This window comes from Parasteatoda tepidariorum, chromosome 7 (assembly GCF_982258835.1).
Source record: "Parasteatoda tepidariorum strain Cologne lab strain chromosome 7, Ptep-v5.0, whole genome shotgun sequence".
NCBI lineage: Eukaryota > Metazoa > Arthropoda > Arachnida > Araneae > Theridiidae > Parasteatoda > Parasteatoda tepidariorum.
This window is the reverse complement of record NC_141761.1, coordinates 18,282,842-18,291,754: the sequence shown is the minus strand read 5'-3', so window position 1 is coordinate 18,291,754 and position 8,913 is coordinate 18,282,842. Positions and strand designations below refer to the sequence as shown.

General features: G+C 26.4%; 1 protein-coding gene across 2 annotated transcripts in view; it reads left to right on the top strand.

Annotated features, from left to right (window-relative positions):
* The first annotated feature begins 1,697 nt into the window (after positions 1–1,697).
* The window catches only part of LOC107451619 (beta-1,4-glucuronyltransferase 1), an 80,658-nt gene continuing 73,442 nt past the window's right edge, over positions 1,698–8,913 (top strand). The window contains exon 1 of one of the 2 annotated variants that reach the window (XM_043051963.3): positions 1,698–1,831. The gene's annotated coding sequence lies outside the window, so the exon portion shown is untranslated. The remainder of the gene's footprint in view (positions 1,832–8,913) is intronic. The other variant, XM_043051962.3, reaches the window with a different exon arrangement.

Genomic DNA, 8,913 nt, shown 5'->3' with positions numbered 1-8,913 from the left:
TTATTCTGTGGCTGATTTTATTGGTGACATAGATACCAGAAAATCTACCATTGGATATAATAACTTGTTATCAAGTGGGGCCATCACATGTTGTACTAGTAGACAATCTTCTGTATTAACATCAACCACATCATCAGAATACATAACAGCAGCTGTTAAAGAAATTATGTGATTTCGCCAATTATTATGTGACATTGGTGAAACGTCAATGCATGATACGGAAGGTTTTTCTTTGAATATTGATCATCAAAGTACAATAAAATTAATAAAAGTTCGGTTTATCATAAGCGCACAAGGGCGCCGGCAGCGGGGTGCAAGAGGGTGCACTTGCAACCCCCTAGCTTTTTTTTAAAAAACAGTTTAAAGAAATACGGAAAAACAATTTTTTTATAAAATTTTTTATTAAAATATTTTTATTCAAAAACAAATAATTTAGTAATTATTGATACATAACAATTAAAAAATTGTTTAATCGAACAAGAATTGTAATCGTCTTGTTTGCTGTCCAAATCTGTTTATAACTTTTTCAATGAATTCTGAGTCATCTCTGATTCTTTTCTTATTACCAAGGTTCCCCTGAATTAAAATTCTTCACTGTCAGATACGTCATGCCTAAATATTATTAAGAAACTGATGGAATATATGAATTTTTAATACTACATATCATAATTTATTTTAAGATTATTATAATTCTGAATATGGTTGTGTCGAATGTAAATCTCACAGTTTTATTATTTCTGTTTTTATCTCCAGAGATTTAATTAAAAATTAATCATATTTAATAAATTTTTAATCAAAAAGCTAACGTCAAAACAGAATCGTAAAAGAGTAATTTGAAGAAATATAATGCGGCAAGAAAGCACCTCAGTTTTTTTACAATTTCTTTCCTTTTTTTTTTTTACCTAAAAAATGATGATTAAAAATTTATTTTATCCTATTTTGTGCTTAGAATAAAAGGATATAGGTTAAAATGCCTTTTTACTAATATTATTTCTTAAAGCCTTTTAAAATTATATATGTTATCTAATAAATTACACTCTAAGTTGTCTAACATTTTAAACTATTATAGAGACTAGAATTTGTTTTACACCAGTTCTCACCAACAAGAAACTTATCTAAATTTTAAAATAATGAACTCTGTTTTACAACTTGATCTTATTGTTGACTTATAAAATATGGACACTAGCACAGTTTGTTAGATCATTGTTTTTTTTAAAAATAAAAACACTGAATGTGTTTTATAAAAACAGATTTAAGTATAAAAATGAAATTTTCTTCTTAAATTAATTCAATTCAGCTTGTTAATTATTTTTACATGATTTTAAATTCTCTTATTTTTTATATAATTATTAACGGTGAGGAAATTCTCTTTTTGAGCTTATGTTAAATTTATTTATTTTTTTAACATTTTGCAAATTATGGTTACAAGAATTTAAATTCGTTTATTTGGCGACTGGATAAAATGCTGTTTTTCAAGTAAGAATAAACAACAAGAATCATAAGAACGATAAATGTAGTTAGTTAGATTGAAAATAAATAAAAGAAAATTACAGACTTCTATTTAGAATTAAGAAGAGAATATTTTGCGCATGATTAATACGAAATTATTTCGTGCAAAGAAAAAAAGATATTAGCATCTGCCGTTTTCAACCAATGAGAAAAAGAAATAAAATGAAGGGCGATAACTGCGCCAAATCGACGTACTCATCCATTCGAACGATGAAGAGAAAGCAAGATCCTAAAATGCGGCATAATAACAGAGAATATCGCCAGAGAAGGTGTGTGCTTGTTTGAGTGACGGTCTGTTTGTTGTCAGAGGGATTTGAAAACGGTAAGTTTATTACTGTAATTTGTACGTGCCTTTATAACGTGTATCCTGGAAGAAAGGATTACGATTGCAGTTAATCGAACTTGTGCTGCAGCGTCTGAGTTTTCGTCTCACACACTACTCATCTCCGAATCATCTCTTAAAGATCATTTATTCATCCTGTATTCTCGATGGTTTATTGCCAGTATCAGGACGTAATAAAAAGAATATATATCGATGATAAAATAGAAATTTTTTTATGTTTTTCATAGTGCCCTTTTTATTTTCGGAAATTTTTCTAGTTAGAATATTTATATATTTTGTTTTTATCATTTATTCAACTGTTTGTTTACGAGTTGTTTATCCGCAGTGTTATATTCAACTAAAGCGAAAAAGCAGAGAGTGTCGTTATTTTGTAAAAATTAAATTTGTAATAGTAAGAATGAAACTTTCATAAAAGGAACTTAAAATAGTGTTTGACCTAATATTCAATCATCGTTTGCGTTTTTAAAATAAATAATTGTTTATAAGAGTTTTGATTGTTGAGTAATTTAATTTAATTTAGATCGTCTCATCTTAATTTAAAAGCCTAAGCAATATTTATCAAAGCATTTAAGATGAAAATAATTTCAATGCATTTAAAAAAAATTACTCTTTTGAAAATAAAAAGACTGCGGATTTTTAAGCAAACGATTTTATTAACAACCCATTTTTCTTGAACTCTAATTCTCTTACATTTGATTTTGAAGAAAATGAACATATTCTTATTTTTTCTCTTTTGCTGAGCAGTGAAGCTGTTTTTTTTTGTTCCATTGAATAAACTTCGTCATGTAAACAAGTGTTTTGTAGTGAAGTTTTTCAGACTGTTTCATTTAGATCTCAGGCGGATATTGATATTTTTTCATAATTTTTTATGGGTAATTTTTTACATAAGCTGTTTAATTTAATTGATAATTTTATAAATATTAAAGTTTAAATTTTTTTTTAATAATTTTTATTATGATATTTTTCTACAATCTGCTTTATTTTATTTATATATTTAGAATGATTCAAGAGTGTATAAGGTTATTTTCAAGCTTTTATTTATTCGGAGTGTTAAAAACAACATGCAACAAAAACAAACATCGGCTCTGTGTTCTATTATTTTACGTTAATAAATTCCGGCATGAGATATGAAAAGAAAAATTCGTTCAAAGAGTTTTTTTTATGTAAATGTAAAAAAAAAAAAAAAAAAAAAATTACGTGAAAATTCTTTTTCTGGTATATTTAAAGAATAAAAATCGAAAGAAATGTTAAATATAAAAAAATGCGAATACGATATGATGTGCGAATATAAAGTGAAAAAAAATTTTTCTGTTTTTATTCACTGTTCACTGTTGTAGATTGCTCTTGTAGATTCCTGCCACTTAATTTAATTAACATAGATGTAAATATTTCATAATAATTAATGATTATATAATATACACAAAAGCTCCGCCTATGTTCACTTTTCTCTCTCCAACTCCCATGATTGTTTGCTATTTATTCATTGAGAAAGACTAATTTTTCTAAAAACCCCAAATGTATTCATTATTATATGTTATATTTTTATTGTTATTCACGAACATTACATCCATCTCCTTTTTTGTTATTTTGAATTTAACTTAGAAACATTGTTGGTATAGTGTCCTGAAAAGGAACACTGAAAGAATCTTAAAAAAACTGGGAGAAACGGAATAAAACAGAAGAAATTAGATGAAACAGCATAACTAAAAATGACCACAAGAATTTGTGTAGCAATAAGTAATATAATAAAAGCTTAAATTTAAACGAGTAAAATTTTATTTAGAATACCAAAAAAACGTTTTACACATCAGGGGTCTGTTTAAAAGAAATTTGGGTCCGTTAACGGACCCTTCACAAAATATCTTTTCATAAAAACGGACTCTTCACAAAATATTTTAACTTAAAAACGGACCCTTCACAAAATGATTTTTCTTTTAATCGGACCCTTCACAAATTTGTTTATCTTCATTATTATTTTGTTAATCGAATAAACCCTTTCCAGGGCAGAAAACAAGAAAGATGGATGTAAACGAATTAAGTTTTGTCTTCGTCCGAAATTAATACTCTGCGTTCAGCAGTATAGGCTAAATGCCAAATATTTGTATGTTATATCTCTAATTTAAAAGAGCAATTGCTGTTTATTTTCAAAATTTAATTCTTCTCATTATAATTTCACAGGCTGAGCATAATCTTGTATCTATTGACAATTTAAAAACTCCTTGAAAAAGTTTTTTTTTTTGCAATAACGGACCCTATTTGCACAAATTCATAAAAGCGGACCCTGGTTGAAAGAATGTGAGTAATTTTTTTCACAATTTCACGAAAAACGGACCTTTCACAAAATATCTGGACAGACCCCTGCACATATATTTGCTTAAAATAAATAATTATTTTCATATAGATTGTTAAAATCCTTTTATCATATTATTTAAGAATCAGAGTATTCATATTTATCAGTAATTGATAATAAAATTAATGCTAGTAATAACAATTGTTTATAAAATAAAGTTTTACTATACACATTTTCATAAAATATAACTTCAGCTATTTTAATTTCTTTAGAAATTCATTAAATATATTTCTCTTTCCAATTGTATATTTTTAATTATTTAATAATTATATATTAAGTGGTTTATAAATTAATATCAATTAAACTAGATTGCAATTTTTAACTGTTTGAAGAAGGGTTTTCATATTAAATAATTCTTCTTGAAAAAACCTCTTTCTTCCGGATGGGTTTTCCTCGGTTTTTTCAATTGTGAAGGAAACCTGTCAATTCTTAGAAAACATTGTTGATAAAAAACACCTAAGGACTAGTTTTTGAATCTAGTTAAGCGATTTACAATTTAATTTATATTTTTGGGAATAGAACGAAAACCTCTTTAGTTTACCCATTGGCTACGGGGTTCTTATCTTTTTATCTTTTTTTCCCTTGGATTGTGTGTGATGTGCAGAAAAACTTACTGTTGACGCTTGTCATAGTTTCTAAAACTTAACTCGTCTAAAGCTTAATACTACCCGTCTTTGTTTTGCAAGGATTACTATTTCGTGTCTCAAAATATACTTTTTTTTGAGAATTTTATTTACAAATATTTTAATATTTCCCTTGTCTGCAAACAGCATTAATAGCATTAATTTAAAATAATGTCGTTTTCTTGCTTGAAATGTAATATTTTACCAATTTTTTAAAATTATTTAATGTTTTTTGAATCTTCATTCTCGATTTCTTTGTTTTTTAAACAAACACCTTTGCCATTTTCACTTGGCAATGAAATTTATACAATAAGTATCTATTAATATCTCAAACCCTTTATTTTACTAATAATAATCACAGAAACATTTTTTATTTACTAAATCAGTTGAAAGTTAATGATTGTTGTAAATTTTGGCTATGCATGGTAACCCCTTTCTCATTTTACGTTCAACTTCAAGAAAGAAGACATAGCCTATAAAATTAAATTTTAAAAAATGAATGCATGTTTATCCTTTTGGTGCAATAAGAGACAGTATAGTATGTCCATTGTTTAAAGCGAAAAGTTAGAAAAAATCGTGAAAAAGACATTCGAAAGTTAAATTTTTAATTTCGAAAAAAAACTGAGTGTGAAGTATATCAACAACAATGTTCTTTTAATTCCTCAAATTTCAACACGCATCAACATTTGTCTATTTATTTTTCATTGTAAATGTTAATAATTCTTGAACTAATAATGTATTAAAAAAATATGTTTCATCCTACTTTTTGTACGATTTTTTATGCACCAAAATGTAGGGTACACAGAAACATTTTTATTTGCTAAATGATTGTTTTAAATCTTGGCTATACTATGGTAACCCCCTCTCTCTTTTAATGTTCAGCGTCAAGAAAGAAGACATAGCTTATAAAATAAAATTTTAAAAAATGAATGCATGTTTCTCCTTTTGGTGCAATAAGAGATAATATGTCCATTATTAAAAGCAAAAAGTTGGAAAATATCGTGAAAAAGAAATTAAAGTTAAATTTTTAATTTCGAAAAAAAAAAAAAACTGAGTGTGCAGTATATCAACAACAATGCTCTTTTAATTCCTCAAATTTCAGCACTCCTTAGCATTTGTTTATTTATTTTTCATTATAAATTTTAATAATTCTTGAGCTGCTAATTTATTAAAAAAAATTGTTTCATCCTACTTTTTGTACAATTTTGTATGCACCCAAAATGTAGGGTAAGGCCTTATAGTTTCTGCGTAGCAAAACCAAATGCACTCGTAATAAAGGCGGCTCTTAAAAGTTTTTGATTTAGAAAGAAATGCATAAATTTTTATTAGCTATCCTTGCATTTAAAGTGACTCTTAGCATATGTTTAATTGTAAAATGTTTATAAAAAAAGAAGAAAAAAAAACAATAATCGCAGATGTTTTGTCTTTCGTTATATATTGGTACATATTCATGTATGTTCCATACCTCTATTAGAATATTGAAACCTACTGCCGCCTCTGCTGTTTTGGGTTTTCAACTTAACATTACATTTTGCTGGCGAAAAATCTACAAGACTTTAAAAATTTAAAATTAGGAAATTGTGTCGAAAAATACACAGGAAATAGGGTGGAAAAAAATTAACATTCGATAAATAATAATTTTTTTAACTTGTAATAAAACATAACCTGCGGTACGGTCTGCAGCCATCCTAATTTTTGATCTAATTTGAGTAATTTTATAAGTTTAAATTTGTTTGACAGTTATTGCAATTTTAATAGCTTTTTTGCGAATTTCTCTCTCTCTCTCTTTTTCTCCTTTGACAATTTATTTATTGTGGTAAAATTTTTTATATATTTCTCTCGAGTTGATAATTAATGTATCAATAAAAAAAATAATTAAGAGAGATATAAGACGTTGCCAGTTATAACATCTTCACATTTATATTTAAATTTCACTTATATTGACTTAATATAAAGGTCAATAATAGAAAGGCTTAATACAAAGAAATATAATCCGTGTTCTATTTGAACTTTTATAATCATATAAGGTTGTTGTTAGTGAGTAAAATTGCTTTTCATTCATTTCTTTTTCTTGAGTCACATAATTTGTATTCCAAAGCTGTTTTTTCTTCCATTTTGATTATGATTATTTCTATTATAAGCATTTGATGATTTTTTTTCACTAAATTCTTTTTCAGCTTTTTTTTATTCCTTTTGTTCCCCTTCAAGGACGCTTAAATTAACTATGATATTAACTTTTTCTAATTAAATTTTCCATTATTTTATTAAAAACTGAAAAAAGAACAAAACCTTAAAATTAGAAATATTATCTCTGAAAAACTATTTTGTTGCATCTCAGACCGACGGAAGCAATGTGAAAAAGGCTAGAAGTATGTCAAATATTGATGCATGTACACAATTCATTGTTATTTAAGATACAAGAAATCCATGTCATTATAATTTAAAGGTGTGTTTTACCACCTGACTTTCTTCACGTTTTATATCCTTCAATATCATTAAAATAGTCCTTAATTGCAAAATGAATATTTCATGATTAATATAAAGACATTTTAACTTATAGAACAGTAAAATAGTCTTAAATTGGAAAATGAATGTTTCATGATTAATATAAAGACATTTTAACTTACAGAAGAACATATTTTCTATTATGTTTTAATAATTAAAATTCTGAAATTTTTTAAAACCTAAGCGTTTAAAAGGAATTTTATTTAAGTATTTTCTATTTCATTTATAACAAATGTACACTGTTTGAAATTTTTCAGAAAAAATGGTTAAATAACAATTTATTGAATGGTTATTTTACCGTATTTAATCAAAACTTTCAAATAACCATAAATAAAATGGTAATCAAACTGTTAACTTTGACAAAAACTGTTTATTAGCTGCTTTCACCTAATGCGGTTAAACAACCAGAATTTTATCGTACAAAAACCACCTAATGAAGCTACTTAGTTCTTTGCAACTGAGTACATATAGCCGAGCGGGCTTATCTGTCAATCATGCTTATCTGTCACTCTCATGACCGACAGAACTGGAGTTCGAGTCCTAGTGTTGACACCAACATATTTCTACCATTTCCTTCAACACATGAAGAATTTCCAGTGTATGGCACTTTCCAATGCCCATTACCTTACGAAAAGTCTAGATCCTATGTCTTAAATAATTATTTTTTACGTTTTTAAAAAATGCTTGTTGTAAATAGTTAAAAAACCGTATTCATGGTTTTATAACCATACTTTTTATAAACAGTTTTAAAACCATAAAGGAAAAGAATGTTCTATACGGTAAACTTTATGGTTCATCAGATGGACGCAGACAGCTACCAGTTATTTTACCATAATTTTAGAATGGAAATTTTAACAGTGTAAGTGTAATGTTTCGTGAATCACATAACTAAATTGATCGCAAAATGATTAATTTCTTGATCAAATTAATATTTATTGCTGTAATAAATGAAGTATGCATAAAGTGCTAATTGACCAATTGTTAGTGCGATTTAATTAGTTTTTAATATTAAATTCTATACTTGATAGCCTGTTATGTGTTGCTCATACCCCAGTATTGAAATTCCTGCTATAATATCTTTTAATAAACTCGTTTAATTTTTTTTTAACAATATTACTTTTTAACATATTTTGTTAAATTCTTAAAAATATTAGTTTTTCTTACAAATGCGTGTATCCTAATAGTTTCTTAGGTAAATGTGAGCTAAAATTATATTTCACAGAAGTCAACATGCGGTCAACATGTAAACTTCTAACGTTAATTTATTGAAATAACTCTTTTAACCCTTTGAGGCAGATGGAACACCTGTGCCCCATTTTTATATATTTATTTCTAACGCTCTAATTGCAAGCAAAAATATATTTTGGTATTTTTGAGTTATAAAAAAAAACAGTGTAATATTTACTAAAATAATTTGTTAGTATATCGTAATTACATTTGTACTAAAATCCAAAAAAAAAAAAAAAAAATTATCTTGAAAATTTTTTTTTTATTCATATTCAAAATATTTATCAATAATTGATTCTGTAAATTATGAAAATTTGAATCTTGAATAACTGTTTTTCTTAGATCTAAATAACTAC